We start from the raw sequence: 19,131 nt of genomic DNA, 5'->3' as shown, positions 1-19,131 counted from the left end.
CATACGCGGTTCATGAGATCCATGAAAACCGCTGGTGCATTAGTTAATCCAAACGGCATGACCAAAAACTCATAGTGTCCGTAGCGCGTTCGAAAAGCCGTTTTAGGAACATCTTCTTCTCTAACCCTTACCTGGTGATAACCCGATCTTAAGTCGATCTTGGAATAGAAACTTGACCCTTGCAACTGGTCAAACAAGTCGTCGATGCGTGGTAACGGATAGCGGTTCTTAATGGTCACCTTGTTGAGCTCTCGATAGTCGATACACATACGGAATGACCCGCCTTTCTTCTTTACGAACAGAACTGGGGCTCCCCAAGGCGACGAGCTGGGTCGAATGAAACCCCTATCCAACAACTCCTGTAGTTGATTGGACAACTCCTGTAACTCTCCAGGTGCTAGCCGATAAGGGGCTCGAGCAATTGGAGCCGCTCCCGGCGCAAGATCAATCTGAAATTCTACTTGACGGTGAGGAGGTAACCCTGGTAGCTCCTCTGGGAATACATCAGCGAATTCTCGCACCACTGGTAGATCCTCGATCTTACTCTCTTCAGACTGAGCGTTGGTAACTAACGCTAACAGTGCAGGATACCCCTTTTGTAGATACTGCTGTGCGCGCATGGCCGAGATAATACCAACCATCGTCCCACTACGATGCCCCTGAACTAATAATGTCTCCCCATCAAGGAGAGGGATACGCACGATCTTCTCTTTACACAAAATTTCTGCTTGGTGCTTAGACAACCAATCCATGCCTACTACTATATCAAAACTACCGAGTGTAACGGGAAGGAGGTCAATATCAAACACTTGACCCACGAGATCTAGTTTGCATCCAAAAAGGACATTCGAGGCTTCTATCGTTTTTCCATCTGCTAGTTCTACTACTTGTTTAACTTCTAAAGGTGTTGGGGTTATCCCTAATCGTTGACTAAACTCTAGGGACACATAACTCCAATCGGCACCCGAATCAAATAATACAGAAGCAATACGATTGTTAACAGGAAACGTACCAGTTACAACGTTGCCGTCATTCCTGGCATCCCCTGCTCCAAGCTGGAACACTCTACCGCGAGCACCATTTCCCCCATTATTGCTGTTGTTGTTGTTGTTCCCAGCATTGTTATTATTCGGGCGGTTGTTGTCGTTGGCGTTCTGGTTTAACTGAGGGCAATCCCGCTTAAAGTGACCCTCGTCACCACACTGATAGCACCCCTTCCTGAAACCCTGGTTCTGCTGGGGTGGTTGTCCCTGTTGTCTCTGATTCTGCTGGTTTTGTTGCTGCTGGTGTTTGGGTTGTGAGGCCCTACAATCCCTGGCCTCATGACCCGGCTTACCACACTTGTTACACATCCGACCACACGGCCCAAAATGATGATAGCCACACCTGTTACACCGTGGCTTTCTCCCTGCATACGAACCCTGGCTGTGGCCACTTCCCTGGCCTTGATTGACAGAAGACGACTGGCTGATGTTGCGGTTGCTGTTGTCTGGCCTTTTCTGAGTCTGACCAGCACTGGATGCTTTGTCATAATCACTCCACTTCCGCTTGTTATCATTAGCGGACGCAGTGGCAGTGGGTGTAGCAGCAGTAGTGGCCGAAATACGCGGGGGTAACGAATTGCTTTCCACCTCTTGGTCCACAATCTTATGAGTCAGACGAACGATCTGTGTCAAATCATTGAGATGGGCTGCAGTGACCAAGCTCTTCACACGCGGGGGCAACCCTTTGATGAATAGCTCAATCCTCCGAGACATAGGCCGGGACAAATTCGGGCACATGTCGGCCAGTTCATACGATCGCTTCACATACGCTTCGACTTCAGATCCAACCATCTTCAAGTCGTAGTACTCGTTTTCCAACTTCTGGACTTCATCCCGAGGGCAGTACTCCTCTCTGATCAGTTCTTTAAAGTCTTCCCAGGTTGTGGCATTCGCTGCCTCGATGCCCAACAACTGTACCTGGGCGTTCCACCACGTTAGGGCACCATCTGCCAAGGTACCCGCAGCATATTTCACCCTGTCCCCAGCGGGACAATTACAGATAGCAAACACAGACTCTGCTTTCTCGAACCATCTTAGGAGTCCCACAGCCCCTTCAGTCCCGGTGAAGGTCTGTGGCTTACAGTCCATAAACATTTTGAACGTACACGCAGGCTGGTTAGGTTGAGGTTGCGCTTGTTGACCTAAATAACGGGAGGAAACACATTATAGGAATGAAAAGACGTGTACGTGGTATAAGAGTAAAGAGTACTTGGTACATTCCGTACCAGCTTGATAGGCTGCTAAAGCCTCAGCTACACGGGTATTGATTAGGTCAGTCAACTCAGCCTGAGTCATGTTGATGTTGCCACGTCCGTGTCCTCGTCCACTCATGATTCTATATATGGAGATGAACTGATTCAGGAAATCGAAACGAGATGGAAATCAAGTATCGTGTTCGTATCTACGTACTACCAAGTTCACACATAATAAGGCAGAACCCTTCTCACGCTCGATAAGCCTCACTGGGACTTGCATGCACCCCGCGTTATTATTAAGTGTGCACCCATAATAATAAGGCAATTTGCATGCTTATCTCAGTGCCTCTTAGCTTGCGTTCAAAGTTTCCCCCGTTCAAACAACACAACAGATGGTATCACAGGTCTATGGTTCACATGAGTCGAAGGGTAGTGTCACACTATCAAGTCACTATAGTGTTAAATGTTTCAGTTCATATACGTTGTGAGTGTGTGACTGCTAAGCAAGTAATGTATAAAGTGAGAGAGACGAACCTTGCAATCTGGAGCTGGGTGTCATGATCGATCTTCGAAGTTGTTTGGTTATAGTCTGGTTTTACAAAACGTTTTAAAACCTAGTTCACTATAACCAGTGGCTCTGATACCAAACTGTAACACCCCCAAAATACCACCTGCGGGCACCCCGCGAGGCGTGTTACACATCAGAATCTGAGCCACCAATCACATTGAACCAATGATAAATACTTAAATAAAACATGTCATTAATGGCCAAGATTAAATGTCAAACACAATATTAATTCACAAAGAGTTATGTAGCGGAAGCATATGTTAAGTCGTTTAGCAATTGTTTCAAAATAAACTCAAAACCAATGTATCAATTATAAGTAATTCCAATAGCTTCGATCCATGACCACTCCAGCACTCCCAGATAGCAAGTCCATGTTCCAAGGTTAACGACCTACAAGCATGCAAACAAGTGTGTCAGACTACGCTGGTGAGTTCAAGGTTTCGTTAACGTGTTGTGTTACCAGATATATGTTAATGCGATTCAATGTTGTGTTACGATGTTGCTCATGCTAGTTACCCTAGGGAGTACGCCCTTACGTAACCGAGGAGTGTGCCTCTTAGCAACCCACTATGTTGTTCACGCTAGTTACCCTAGGGAAAACGCCCTTACGTAACCGAGGAGTGTGCCTCTTAACAACCATAGTGAAACCCAGATAATTAGTTCACCCCCGTCCTTACGGCCCGGTGTGAGGTTTCCCACCTAATAGCGCTATCAACTAATTACCCCATTGCCCTCCAGGCAATAACCAAAACCGATTAAGTTGTTTACCCAATGTTTCCCCTCCAAATGTTTACCAGTTGTCCCAAACCACCGGGACGCATGCTTGAGAAAATGCATTGAACTCACCTTGGTTTGCTCGGCAGATTATACCAAAGTTACTTGAATTAAAGGTAGTCAATCACGTCCTAACAGGGTTACCATATAAGTCAGGTTTGGTTCAGGTAAAACATGCATGTTTCACACAAGTTATCACGTATAGATCATGGCAACAGTTTACAGTTAAAGCAAATCCATCTAACTTGTGCAACTAAACAAATCAGCCCAATAACATTCTCAGCCCAATCAGAAAGCACACAAGAGCCTTGTGCGATCCGGCCGGGCTTGAACGATCCGGATGGCCCTTGTGCGATCCGAACAGGTTGTGCGATGGTGATTTGGGCTGTCCGGCCCAACAGCGTATCCAAGTTCAATCGTGTGTGTGGCCCAACATCTTGTGCGATCGGCTACATCTTATGCGATCCACAAGATGTTGTGTGATCGGCATAAATAAACACAATGTGCGACCAGTCTTGTGCGTGTGGAATCTTGGGCGATCCGGCCCAGTGGCAATAACGGCCCAACATGGACTATAATCACGGTCCAGTTAACAATCCTTGTGCGACCAGGAGTCTTGTACGAATGGACTCCCTTGTGCGATTGGCTAACCTTGTGTGATAGGGCCCCTTGTGCGATTAGTTTTTAAATCCCGATTTCATGTAATTTCGGTTACAATCCATTAAATCAGTTTCCTTAATTTATAAAATCAAACACAAGTTTCCATCCAAGTCAAATATTCGATCAAACAAGGAAAATCAATCAATTATTCATATGAACCCTAACCGAATCAAAATCAACAAGAACAAACATTATAACATTCATTCAGATCAACCCTATCATCTAAGCATATCCTCCGAATTCTTGTGTAACAAACCGGAAATATGACATTCCAGTCGATTATCATTCATACAAATCCGATTACAATTTGTTCACATCTTAAATCACATAATTAACTTACACCATACTATACTCGATGATAGATTCATCCGATTATTATTACCCTACACATACGAACCGATTCATCTTATCATTACTAGCTATAACACAACATCATGCAACCCTAACCCTATGATATTGATTTCACACACATGAACGGATTAAATCAATCATATACAACACACCGTCATCGATCAAGCATAACATCAAATAACAACAAACACATAAAGTACTAACCAGATTAGAGAATGATCCGGAACACTATGAACTTCGATGATGTGTGCGGTTGCCTTCGAGTTCGTGAGAGAGAGAGAGGCTAGCTAGGGTTTTGGTGTGTGTGGATGTGTTGTAACTAAAATGAGAGAACAACCCCTAGGTGGGTGTTTGTTTGCGTGGAAAACAAGTGGGCCGAACCCAACTCGGGTGCCCTATGGGTCCGCGTACAAGGTGTGGCCCAAATGGGCTTGTGCGATCGAGTGGTGGTTGTGCGGTTGGTTCATGTTGTGCGTTTGAGCCAATATATACATACGTACATTACATTACATAAAACAAAAAATCATAACGTCATAACATTCAATAATTCAACCATTCAATGATTCAATCAAGTTCACATACGTTGCATACAATACGAAGACGGGTTTGAAATACGAGTTGTCACACAGTTAAGAAGTGGGATCAATGAAAACCTTGAAGAAACAGGTGCTGAACCAATATGACTTGATCTAAAGAAAAAAAAAAGAATCTACGTTTAGCCTTTCAATAACCACTTAAAGCTACAAAGTCATAATAATACAACTAATATTAAGTACAAATTGGAACATATTCATCAAGATCATAAACGGTGAAAACAAACGAAGATTAGCATAACATCACAAATACCACTTACAACTGCAAATTCATCAAAATAACACAAATATCACTTACACATTGCAAAAATTTATAACGATCATAATCAAATCTATCATAGTTATAAAATGCGCTAGGCGCACTCAAGGCGCATAGGCCTCGCCTGGGGCCTAGGCGCAAAGCGCAAAAAAAGTGAGGGCCCGAGAAAAAAAAGCGCACATTAATGAAAAAATAAAATGTATTACGTATTGAAAAAGATGATAAATATACCTTGTAGGTGTATTAAATAAATATTACTCTCTAGATACATCTATAGAACTAATATAATTAGATATTAAAATTAAAATTATGTAGCTAGTTTCAAAAAATATTTAAACCATTTAAGATAATCTTTGTAAAAGAAATTCTATCTGTACTTGCTATAATAGTTTAAAACATTTTGAAATAAAAATGAATTTTGTTAACTATTTGGTATCACTGTTGTGCACAGTCCCTTTCTGCAAAAGGGTAGCTTTTTCTGCAACAAAACACTGTTAAGGTTAGTTTTTAAGCAAAAATCTGCTCTCCTCTTCAAAACACATACTCCTCTTTTCTGTAAATCACGTTGTCTTTTGTTATTTTTCTACTCATCTTCATCAAATTTCTGCTCTCCGATGATCCATTCACAACCACTGTCCAGACGGAAAATGGCACTGGTTTTGCAAAAGTTCGCCGGAAACTGGTCAGGAATCCGGCCGGAATAGTCACCGGAAAGTCGTTTTTTGGCCGGAAGCTTACCAGAAGCGCGCCTTTAATGGCACAAGGCGGTATGGTTGCGCCTCGCCTGAAAATTGCGCGTAGGCGCACCAGGCGAGCGCTTTTGATAACCATGAAATGTATTAACTTCAGCATCAAAACAAAAGATACACTGAAAAGCAACGAACAACCTGCTCACATATAAACAAAAAATAATACATCAGATGAAACAAATTTATCTTTTTATCAATGTCTCAACTAAATTGTGATACGGTACCAACTGCCGGTACGAAGAAACGGTTTCAAAGATCTCTATCGGACCTTTCATCTTTATTATTATCCCTAAAATTCATTGTTTATCAACAACTGATTTGTGTTTGTAGAGAATCTGCTATCATCGGTGATCCAATCTGCCCAAACATTGAAAAATAAAAAAAATGGATAATATGATGGAAGGAATGCCAAAACAAAATAGAAACAAATGAAATCAAGATAAATAAACTTTGAAAAATATAGATTCGATATAGAAACAAAACCTTGGATGAAGATGTTTGAGAGGCGATGCGAAGAGAGGGAGAAGACGGTGAAACCCTAGAAATGAAGAACTATTAATCAAACTTGGATCATCAAACTATTAATCTAACTGAGACACCAATCAAAATGAAGAACTAAATATGTGTAAGATCCCTTTTGAAACTGAATGAATCTCGTAGAAAAAAAAAAGAAATTGATAGCCAATACCACAAGATCAATAGAATTGAAAGAAGATTTGGTATTAGAAGATTAAACATACCTCATGCTTGATCCTTTGAACCAGAATGGAGATGGAGATGAAGGAAAACGGAGATGGTTCTCTAGGGTTTTGGAAAACAAATTACATAACTGCGTATAAATATAGTCGGGTCATAATAGGATTTGGAGCAGGATATGGAGCGCGCCTAACCCATATTTTATACCCAAAATTTTCCCGCCCAAAACAATCTGAGGTGCAATATCACGCTGACACGTGGCCCAAATTCTATTCATTTATTATATATAATAGATAATAGATATTGTAAGTATAGAACATAAATAAATTAATTTTAAAATTCTCGCTACCATAGTTATAATCGGATCATGTATACAAAACAAAAAATTGTTTTAGTGTAGTATTGTTGTAGGCTTAGAATAAAGCAAAATAAAAAAAATGTTTCGCATAACTTTAAGAATTTTCACATCTCATATGGTGCTACTAAAGACATACATAATTAACTTCCCGCTATAACGACCGTGTTAGCGTCAACTCGTTATGAACAATTAGCAACTATAACCCCTGAATTATTAACAAAATTAAGGAAGACTACTAAATAACAACTTGTAACAATTTTTATAGTTGTCCCATAGTCCAAAACCACAACTATTGATAGTAAGAAGAAAACATTACAACAATAAACTGAAAGTTCAAGATGGCCCAAATTCTTAGAAGTAAAAACAGACCATTAACATACTGTGTGGTTATACATTAAGATGCGTACCACAATTATTAAAAGTAAAAACAGACCATTAACATACTGTGTGGTTATACATTAAGATGCGCACCACAATTATTAAAAGTAAAAACAAACCATTACACATATTATAGTTATACGTCATTGGGATGCGCCATCAATAGTGGGTCACTTGACTGCAAATCTCTACAAGATTTAAAAGATATTGTAGGTCCCTTTTCGCGGAGGATTATGAACCTAAACCTTGTTATACAAACCTACTAGCGAGTGCGGAATCCAAGCTAGCAAGCAAACCGAGTTAGTAGCAAGTAGAGAAACAAACACACAAGTTCACCGATTAACACAACTTGTATTAATGCAATGAGGGTTCGGTTACAAGCTCAATGTTTACAGAAATGTTCTATAAACTCTCTAAGTGTGTGTGTGAGTCCTGGACAGAATGCTCTCAACCTATCTCTCGGTATCTTTCTGTCTGTGTGTCTGTCTACTGAAACTCAACACATGCATGGGTATATATACCCAAACACAGCAGGTCTGCTCGAAGGGTCCGAAAGATGGTCCGAAGGATCATCTTTCGGATACAATGCTTTCGAAGGATTAGCAAGGACCTCGAAGGATCATCCTTCGAGGACCATCAGTCGAAGCATGTCTTTCGAGGTGATCGAAGGATCTACATTATCCTTCGATCACTCATCCTTCGAGCCAGACAACTTTCAACAAGTTTACTTACTGTTGACTGAGTCAAACCAGGAGGACGGTTGACTTGGTCAACTTACATGACTTACAAGGACATCGTTACATACAGACCGAATACAGACAAAGTACAGACACAAGTGCACCAACAAACTCCCCCTTGGCTGTAGCTTTGTCTTTATCTTCTAAAGTTGTAGACTCGTCTTGAACCTTGACGGTCTTTGGTCTTCAAGTCTTCAAGACTTTGATGTCCTTTCAGGTCTTCAATGTCGGAGGATCTTCAAAGTCTTCACGTCTTGAAAGCAGAGAGTGTATCAACAAACTACCCGTATCATGTAGGAAGTGTGTTGACAAACTCCCCCTTAACATAAGCTCCCCCTTGAGTTATGCTCGTGAAATACTCTAACTTTATGAAGTGAGATCCTTGTGGTGTTGATGATGGCCAGCGGCAACTCGATCATCTTCATCTTTTGAGCGCCTTCTCGTCGTGTCTTCAATCCAAAGCTTGTCATCGACCATGTTCTCCTAGCCTTTAGAATCTACACATGCAAGAAATCTAAACGCGTAATGAGAACAACTGCTTGGAATATAGTATAAACAAATGACACACGAATGACCATGTCACAAACAAACACCGTCCGACAGTTTGAAAGTTTAATAAATTTGCCAATTTTAGCCTTTTAACTTTCAAACATGCAAATTTTTGACCGTTTATGAAGATTTAGTCAGTTCGGTTTTCAGTCAGGTTTCAGGTAACGAAGACTTGAGCTCCAACATCGTACGATCGAAAACAAAACAGAAATAAAATCTTTTTGGCTTTTATAAAGTTTATATTAAAACACGCCTAAAATCTTTTTGGTATTTTTGAAATTGAAAGACAACAACTTAAAATCCTTTGAGTGTTATCAAACGACATCACCGCTAATGTCATGCTGATATGCACCAAACGACGAAACTGTTTAAAAGAAATAATAAAAGTTAAGCAGTAAATAAATAAATATATACAAACATTCTTTTTGCGAGTTTCGAGGGTAAGAGAATCATATCAGTGTACGGTCATGCCAAAACACTCTTGTTGTTCAGTTAGTTAACATTAAGATAAGCATCCTATAACAATTATCGGTATTGTTGTCCACTTAAGCTCAACTTATCAGATGTAATCATGACGAGGGGATACGTTAAGGTATGATTTATACTTACCGACCGGTGTTCATCCACATCACGACACATTCCCGTATCAAGGTATGCACGAGAGTTCATCTTACCGGTGAGTATACCGATTATCATCTGTTTGACCGTATAAATTGTGAGATACTCACTTATTTTGAATTGAAAACAAGCCCTTTGTGATAAAATCACTTATTGATGAGGAACTTGATTTTCATATGCATGAGGGCACAGGTGCAAGTCCGTGAACAGGTCAGTACTTTCGTACAGCAGAGAGACGAACTTGACACCCGGATAAATGTGATATTTTATCACTTATTTGATTTGGACATGTGATTGTTTATCACTTATTGAGGTCGAATGCAGTATGTAATATGTACACGTATGTATAGTATCATGGAAGATCTAGACTTGCGTCCCCGTTATTTTTCGGTAAAAGATACAACCATGATACCCAGATGATAAGCAGCATAAAGACCGAATATCTCAGAACCTCGGCAATCTATCAAACGAAATTTCGGTACTAAGACCATATGCCAATGAATGGTTCCCACCTGGTCTTCAGTCGATTAAGATTTATATCACCCTGCACACTTTAAAATGATTGTGAGCCTACCGATACATCTTATATAGAGCTGCTTATCGTTTTGCATTTAAGGTTTAAAGAGGTTTGGATAGACCACTGATGTACTATCATTTTCTCTTTTGCTCGCCAGGAAACTCATTTTTGATTTTCTATTGTTTTTGTGTTTTTGAAATTTTTCGATGTTTTTGGATTTTCAGATTTTGGATTTACTCCCCCTAAAATCAATAAACTAAGATAAATTTAAAAACACACAAAGATATTTACAAAAAATGATTTTCCGATGTTGGTTTTACTCTTGCTTGACCTTAATGCCGTTTACCAATAATAAAAAGTCAAATCTTGATTTGTCAAAAGCTTTGGTAAATAAGTCGGCACGTTGGTCATCGGTGTGGACCTTAACAACATCGATTAGCCTTTTCTCAAAGCAATCACGTATGAAGTGATATTTGATTTCGATGTGTTTGGTCTTTGAATGCTGCACAGGATTTCTAGTGATATCTAAAGCAGCAGAATTATCAACGTAAATAGGAGTAGTTAGGAATTCAAAACCGTAGTCCCGCATCTGTTGTTGGATCCAAAGAACTTGGGAGCAACAACTTGAGGCAGCAATGTATTCAGCTTCGCATGTTGATGTAGCTACACACGTCTGCTTCTTGCACTGCCATGTAACTAGGCGATTTCCTAAAAACTGACATCCAGCCGTTGTGGACTTGCCGTCGATTTTACATCCGCCAAAATCAGAATCACTGAAAGCTACCAATTCAAAGTTATTATCCCTAGGGTACCACAGACCGGTGTCAGGGTACGCCTTCAAATAACGAAAAATCCTTTTAACAGCAGCAAGATGTGAGGCCTTCGGGTTAACTTGATATCTGGCAAGCAGGCACGTTGGGTACATTATGTCTGGCCTTGATGCTGTGAGGTACATAAGAGATCCGATCATAGCGCGATAGATTGAAGGGCTAACAGCTTCTCCCTTCAAGTCTGGAGTAATTCCGTGATTAGTTGGCAATGGGGTACCAATGGGCGTTGCATCAGACATCTGGAACCGGCTCAAGATGTCACCAACATATTTAGTCTGATGGATGAATATCCCAGACTCTGTTTGTTGTACTTGTAGGCCCAAGAAGAAAGTCATTTCCCCCATAGCACTCATCTCGAATTTATCCTGCATAATCCGCTCGAATTCCCTACACAAGACATCATTAGTAGAACCAAAAATAATGTCATCAACGTATACCTGTACCAGAAGAAGATCTCCATCTTGTTCCTTGATGAAAAGAGTACAGTCGATAAGACCTCTACGAAAACCGTTCTCCAGCAGATAGTGTGATAAGGTTGCATACCAAGCTCGTGGTGCTTGATGAAGACCATAAAGAGCTTTGTTGAGCAACCAAACCCGATCGGGATGGATAGGATCTTCAAAACCTGGAAGCTGCTCGACGTACACCTCTTCTTCAACCACACCGTGTAAAAATGCACTTTTCACGTCCATCTGATAGACCTTGAATCCTTTGAAGGACGCATAGGCTAGAAAGATTCGAATTGCTTCGAGACGTGCCACTGGTGCATAGACTTCGTTGTAGTCGATCCCTTCAATCTGACGAAAACCCTGAACGACTAAACGTGCTTTGTTTCGGATAATAACTCCGCGGTCATCCTTTTTGCATTTGAAAACCCAACGGGTACCAATCTTCTTGTATCCAGCAGGTTTCTCTACTAGTTTCCAGACACCCAGCTTCTGGAATTGTTGCAGTTCTTCCTGCATTGCTTCAACCCAAGCGTTATCTTTCAAGGCTTCTTTCCACGTTCTTGGTTCTTCTTGTGAGACATAACACGCGAAGGACCAGTCGTTTTGTTGCCCGGATTCTCGAATAGCTGCATATAAGCCTGCATTGTTGTTGTTTCGCAACATGTTTCTTGTTTGTACGCCACTCTGCACATTTCCAATGATGTTTTGTTGAGGATGGGTATTATGAATCCTTGTTTCTGGATTATCTGGAACTGGAACATTTATACCCAGATTGTTGAGGTTAAGATCAACAACCAATTCAAGACCCGGAATTGACGAAGAGGATGATGCAGTAGTCTCAGCTGTTCTATGTGTATCCACTGGAGGAGTACCCTCTGAAGTACCATGAACTGCTGTTGTAGGAGCTTCTTGATCTGCATCTAGAAATTCATCATCCTCTGAAGATTCGTTCAATTCATTTGCGTCATGAAAATCCTCATTGTTGAGAGTATTATTGTTCACCGAAGAAGATGGTTCTTGATTAACAAGAATTGGACGAAACACCGGTGAAACTGTTGCATTGTCACTCTCGAAAAACATCCTAGCCGCAGCATTTTCTTCAACGGCTTCAACATTGATCGAATTGAAAAAGTCATCGTACTCAAACATCCAAGGTTGACCCGGATTTTTGACTGGCAAGGTGTGCCTTTGTACTCTGACCTCAGACCATTCCTCGACCCTTTTAGTCTCTAGATTCCAGACTCGTAAGTTAGGGGTGGCATACCCAAGAAAGTATCCATCAATTGCTCTTGCCCCAAACTTTCCATTAGGATCGATGATCGTGCATGGAGCTCCAAACGGTTCTAGATAAGACAAATCTGGTTTCCGTTTTTGAAGAAGCTCAAAGCAGGTCTTGTTGTGTCTTTTGACTGTAAGAACTCTGTTCAACGTGTAACATGCAGAGGCCACAGCTTCAGTCCAGAATGGAATGGGTAACTGTGACTCTACCAACATTGTCCTAGCAGTCTCGATCAATGTGCGGTTCTTACGTTCAGCGACACCATTCTGTTGAGGAGTATAGGCTGCACTAAACTCATGAAGAATACCCTTTGAAGTACAGAACTCCGCCATGGAATGATTCTTAAATTCAGTACCATTGTCGCTACGTATCCGCCTAACCTTCAACTTATACAAATTCTCAATCTGAATGATCAAGTTTTTGATAATACCGAAGGTTTCACTCTTGTGTGCCATGAACGCAACCCAAGAAAATCTTGAATAATCATCAGTAACCACGAGGCAGTATTGATCACCCCGAATACTCTTGTGCTTGACAGGACCGAACAAATCCATGTGCAAACGTTCAAGAGGAACTGCCACTGTGTTGATCTTCTTTGTAGGGTGCTTCTTCTTTGTTTGCTTTCCTTTCTGGCACGAAACACAGACGTCTTGAAGATGGAAATTTTTGAGGGGAACACCATTCACCAATTCATTTGAAACCAAATGGTTCATTTTGCGTAAGTGAATGTGACCCATTCGTCTGTGCCAAGAGATAGTGTCTTTTTCTGTGGCTTTTGAAACGAAACAAGTTGCTTGTGCAGACGTAGTAATAGCTTGGCTCATGTCAAGAACGTACAAATCATTTATTCTTGGAGCCGACAAGAGAATCCATTCTTTTGGAATTTTGAAGCCGGGTTTCAGCACATAACATCCATTAGCATCAAAGTGTACTGAAAATTTCTTGTCACAGATTTGAGAAACACTAAGAAGATTGTGATCAAGTTGTTGCACAAAATTGATCTTGTCAAAGCTGACAATCCCGTTAGATATCATTCCTTCACCCGTTATATATCCACCTTTATCTCCAGCAAAAGCAACATAACCTCCTCTAATAGATTTAACGTCGTAGAGGAGCTTCATGTCGCCCGTCATGTGCCTGGATGCCCCACTATCAACAATCCAATGACTACTGATAGTTCCTCCTGAAGCACCCTGCACATGAACTCAATCAATTAGTTGGAGATGGGGACCCAAGCCATTGTGGTCTTGGGTCTTCCATTTTCATCAATGACAATAACTTCTTGTCTTTGATGGTTGGTGAATTGTGATGGTCCCCCTGATTCAGTAACCGATTTAGGTTTCCAAGTCTGTTTGGTTTCACCAGTGTTTTTCTTTAAAAGTTTAACTTCTTGATGATTTGAAGTTTTAGAATTTTCTGGTTTTACAACAACAGATTGTTTTTGAACCACATCGGTTTTAATTGCTTTTTCAATTTTCTTGACCTGTTGCCTTTTCTGTTTCTTTTCCCTTTCTTTTACAAGTCGGGGATCTTGTTTTGTGGAAACTGTTGGCTTACGGTCAGTTTTGCCACGGGGATCATCAATTTTGCCTTTTTGTTTATGAAGATATGGGCAGTTTCTAATAATATGCCCAATGGTTCCACACTCAAAACATGATCTTCGTTCTACAAACCCCGAAGTATCATGTGATCGCTTAGCCGATGATGTTGAACTTTGTGAACCCGAGGAACTAGGTTTTGAACTGCTTGGTTCATTTCTTTTCTCGACAATAGCTTTCTTGACAAAATCTAAGTTAGATTGATTTTCAAACTTTTCAATTTTGTCTGTTCCCGTCGATTTCACAAAGTTAACATTTTTCTTCTTCTTTTGATTCGGCTTCTTGTTAGCTTGAGCCGGTGTTTTACCTTTGGGTTTGGTGTGATTTTGCTGTGTTGGCACTGTTGGTAATTTCTTGTTACCAAATTGCTTTCGAATTTCAGCTTTTGGAATAGGAGGACACTGTGTAACTGTAACTTTAGGTCCTGCCTTTCCCAAGAACTTACTCGTCGAATTCTCAAAGACTTTGCAGATTAAGGATTGATTAACATTCTTAATGGGAAAATCTTTGTCTGAGTAAATTTTATCATCACCAACTAGAGTGTACAGCAAATTCACACTCTCCGGCTCTCCTGCAGATGAGGACTCAGTTGCAACAGTCTTAGCGGGTTGAACAGGGGGGTCACATAGAATGTGATTCTCAAGAGGTATGTCCTCATTTTTGACTACCGCATCAGACTTTGCTGGGACAGTATCATCAGATTCATCATCAGACGAATCAGCATCCTCAATCACAACTGGAGGATCTTGATTCTGTTCAGCACTCACAAATGTATCTGCTGACACATCTGAATCTGAGGATACTTCCTTTTGGTATCCGAGTCCTGCAGCAAACTCCTTAACATCCAGAGGCACAGAAGGTTCAAAGAAAACCCTGTCCTCTTCATCAGGCATGGCGTCATAATTATGTCTCACTGGTGGTGGACACTTCTTGTAGCCTATGCATGTGACATCTCTCTTTTCCTTCTGAACGTCAATGATGTGATCTAACACATAGCTAGAACTCAAATAACTGTCTAGCTTGAGTCGGATCGCATCACTTTCGGTTTTCACACAGGCCATCTCTTTTTGCATTGTTTCAAGACGAGAGATATACAAATTAATGTCCGTCTGTTTTCTTGAAACCATTTTTGTCAATTCAGTTTTATCTTTCTTTAATGTTTCAATCATTGACTTAAATTCTTTTTCATGGTTTTCATGAAACATGTTGGCTTCTGTGCATTTTGAGAGATCCACAGTCAATTTCTGATTGTGGAGAAAGGTCACATCATATTTTTCTTGCAAAGCGTCATGCTTACTTTGCAAGTCACTCAAATTCTCATTCACAGTAGTATGTTTGTCTTGCAAGTCAAACAAACTAGCTTGTAAAGCATCATGTTTGCCTTGCAACTCAGACATACTTTTCTCCAGATCAGCACATCTAGCATGCAACCTAGCACATTCATCACAATTAACAGCAGTGGGTTCATCGACACATACCTGACTTGATGAACCGTCGACATTAGCCATAAAGGCTGAATGGAGAGAAGACGAAGTATAAGCAGCTTGATCCACCAGAATAGATCTTCTTTGAGTTTCTGCTGCAGCTTCCTCCAAGAGTTCATCAATATCTGCATCGATTGCTGCATTCGATGTCTCACCCACATAATCATCACCAGAATTGGATGATTCTTCATCAGCACTCCTGCTATAACCAGAAGAGTCTTCATCTTCAGACGATTCACCACCACTGGCAGAAGATTCTCTACCACTGGTGTGAACCAACTCTTTCACAATTTGAGCAAAACATGCTGTTTCATCAGGAGCATCACCACCCAACTGGATTGACCAGTCACAACCTTCATCCACCTGAACTGTAAGTGCTCGGTTGGTTTGGTTATTTGCAGGCACCAATGAACGCTCAGTGTTTCTGTTCTGATTCTGCTGGTTGCCTCGGTTTCTGAAGGGATTTTGATTCCCGTGCTGTGCTGGCTTTGTACATTCCCTTTTAAAGTGGCCCCGTTCACCACAGTTGAAGCACTTAACAGCTTGCTTATCGAACCCATACTTGGTGTCTCGCTTACTTTCCAAGCTGGTTCTGCCAGTACTTTCCATCCAATCCTTTGCTCTTCTCACTGCACTCGCAAAGGCCCACTTGATGTCCATCAAGTCCATCTCCTCTTTATCAATCTGCCTGTAGTCTTCTTGTGTCAGATTAATGTTTCCAATCTGACCTTCTATCAACCCACAGTACGCGCTCACTACAGTGTTAAGCAGCTCCATGTGTTCCTTAGCTACTTCTACACTGATTTTAGAGAAACTTGACGTGTCGAGCTGTACTGTACTTGACTTTGATTGTTGACCTGCAGCAGATGATGTTCCTCCATAACATGCATATTGTGGTTGTTGAGCAGGAGGAGGAGGAGGTGGTTGTATTGGATTTCCATACAGATCTGTGGTTGGAGGCGGTTTTACAGGAACTTGCACTGGATTGCCATACATATCCGTGCTTGTGACAAACGCCGTCTGAAGTGGAGCATGTGAACCAGCTTTTGCAGATGAAGTAGTGGAGGTGCCATAATACATCTCTGGATTCTGTGGCACTGCAACTCTCTTTGCCTTCAACGTTTCTTCCTGATCCTTGTTCTCCAGAAGCTGCACGAAATCGTTGATATTTGTGGTTTTCAACGTTCCGTTGTACTTCAAGATTTCCAGGAAGTTATTCCATTGAGGAGGCAATGCATCGGCAAACTTCTTTACCACCTCTGTTGGAGTCGTTGTGACTTCAAAGTTGGTCAGCTCAGTAAGCAGGTGATAGAAACGGCTTGTCATATCTCCCAAGGACTCCTTATCCATACATGTGAAGCCATCGAATTCTTTCTTCAGTAGATCTCGTCGTAGTTGACGTGTGGCTTCATTACCTACTCCTCTTGTCTTCAATGCATCCCACAGCTTCTTCGTAGTCTTGAAACTGACGAACTGATGATAAATATCCTTGCTCAGTGCTTGAGTGAGAATAGCGTATGCTTTCTTTTCTAAGTCATACGTCTTCTTTTGATCATCAGGAAGATCGGCAAATGTAGCAGTAGAAGAAGCAGCAACCTCGATAGTTTGATCGAATTCCGTAGTGAACCGCAACCACAACTCTGTATTTTGACCAAGAATGTATGTATGGAAACGATCAACCCATCCCGGATATTCATTAAGATGCATCAACTTTGGAGGCCTGTTCAAACTTCCGGTTTCACTTTCGCTTAGAAGAAGACTTTGAATACTCGGAGTTTGATTTGAAACAAACGCCCATTGACCAGCTGGAGTGGCATTTGTTTGTGAGGATGTAGATACTGGAGATTCGGCCCATGATGGAGATTGACTGGTATTCATGTATTTTCCACTGTCTGGAGCCGGACTTCCCCACCAACTCGGATTCATGATAGATGAGCAAAATAAATGCTAAGTAAGAATGATCCGAAAGATACACAGCCGAAGGATCCTGGTCGAAGGATCTGAAATCACAGAAACTTGTTAACAACAAACTGACCACAATCGAAAGATATAACCTTGTTCGAAGGATCAACAGTATTCGAAAGATTACTGTTGACTCTCGAACAATGATTTCGAAAGATTCAAGAGCTCGAAGGATTCTCCTTTGAAAGATCCTTATCTTTCGAGCTAAATCCCTATCTTTCGGACAACAGATCTCGAAAGATTCACCAATACGAAAGATCCTTATCTTTCGGACACTTGTCTTTCGATTAGATTCCTTTCTCGAAGGATATGATTCAGACTTCGAAGGATGGGTCGAAGGATAACAATCTTTCGAGCCTTCCTTGATCGACAGATGTCGAAGGATAGTCTTTCGATGTCGAAAGATATCTTTCGAGAGGTTCTGACACAAACTGATCTGATGTGAAAGGTTGGTGAAAAGGTGACAGGTTGGTAAGGTCAACTTTCGGCAAAGAGTATGGCAGGCTGACAACTTTCTTACCAACCAAGATTTTGAAATAAAATATGCCAAAAATGGAAAACTTAACCCAGAAACCGGTGACCGGAACCTTAACCGGAATATTGCCGGAATTCACCAAATCACTCAAAAACAAGTTTTCAAGTTACCCAACCCACCTTAAAACACTCCCGGTTAGTTTAGACACGTTTTTACTCAAAGAAAATGCAGGAAAACAAGTAAAAACAGGTGCAAAACCAAGTGTTTCAACACACCAAAACTTGTAAAAACCCGGTTTTAAACAAGGTAAAGAGCGAGGCTCTGATACCACTTGTAGGTCCCTTTTCGCGGAGGATTATGAACCTAAACCTTGTTATACAAACCTACTAGCGAGTGCGGAATCCAAGCTAGCAAGCAAACCGAGTTAGTAGCAAGTAGAGAAACAAACACACAAGTTCACCGATTAACACAACTTGTATTAATGCAATGAGGGTTCGGTTACAAGCTCAATGTTTACAGAAATGTTCTATAAACTCTCTAAGTGTGTGTGTGAGTCCTGGACAGAATGCTCTCAACCTATCTCTCGGTATCTTTCTGTCTGTGTGTCTGTCTACTGAAACTCAACACATGCATGGGTATATATACCCAAACACAGCAGGTCTGCTCGAAGGGTCCGAAAGATGGTCCGAAGGATCATCTTTCGGATACAATGCTTTCGAAGGATTAGCAAGGACCTCGAAGGATCATCCTTCGAGGACCATCAGTCGAAGCATGTCTTTCGAGGTGATCGAAGGATCTACATTATCCTTCGATCACTCATCCTTCGAGCCAGACAACTTTCAACAAGTTTACTTACTGTTGACTGAGTCAAACCAGGAGGACGGTTGACTTGGTCAACTTACATGACTTACAAGGACATCGTTACATACAGACCGAATACAGACAAAGTACAGACACAAGTGCACTTTGTACAGTTTAAATCTTACTAAAAGAGACATAAAATATGTA

General features: G+C 41.2%; 1 long non-coding RNA gene across 1 annotated transcript; it reads right to left on the bottom strand.

The window, feature by feature from the left end:
- Window positions 1-6,327: 6,327 nt before the first annotated feature.
- Window positions 6,328-7,084, bottom strand: LOC110909890. Its single transcript, XR_002575699.2, has 3 exons — window positions 6,934-7,084; window positions 6,677-6,731; window positions 6,328-6,550 (listed from the first exon to the last, which is right to left on the bottom strand). It is a non-coding gene; the product is annotated as an uncharacterized LOC110909890 (long non-coding RNA).
- Between the last annotated feature and the right edge of the window lie 12,047 nt (window positions 7,085-19,131).

This window comes from Helianthus annuus, chromosome 15 (assembly GCF_002127325.2).
Source record: "Helianthus annuus cultivar XRQ/B chromosome 15, HanXRQr2.0-SUNRISE, whole genome shotgun sequence".
Taxonomy (NCBI): domain Eukaryota; kingdom Viridiplantae; phylum Streptophyta; class Magnoliopsida; order Asterales; family Asteraceae; genus Helianthus; species Helianthus annuus.
The sequence above is the reverse complement of the archived record's forward strand: the minus strand, read 5'-3'. Positions and strand labels throughout refer to the sequence as shown.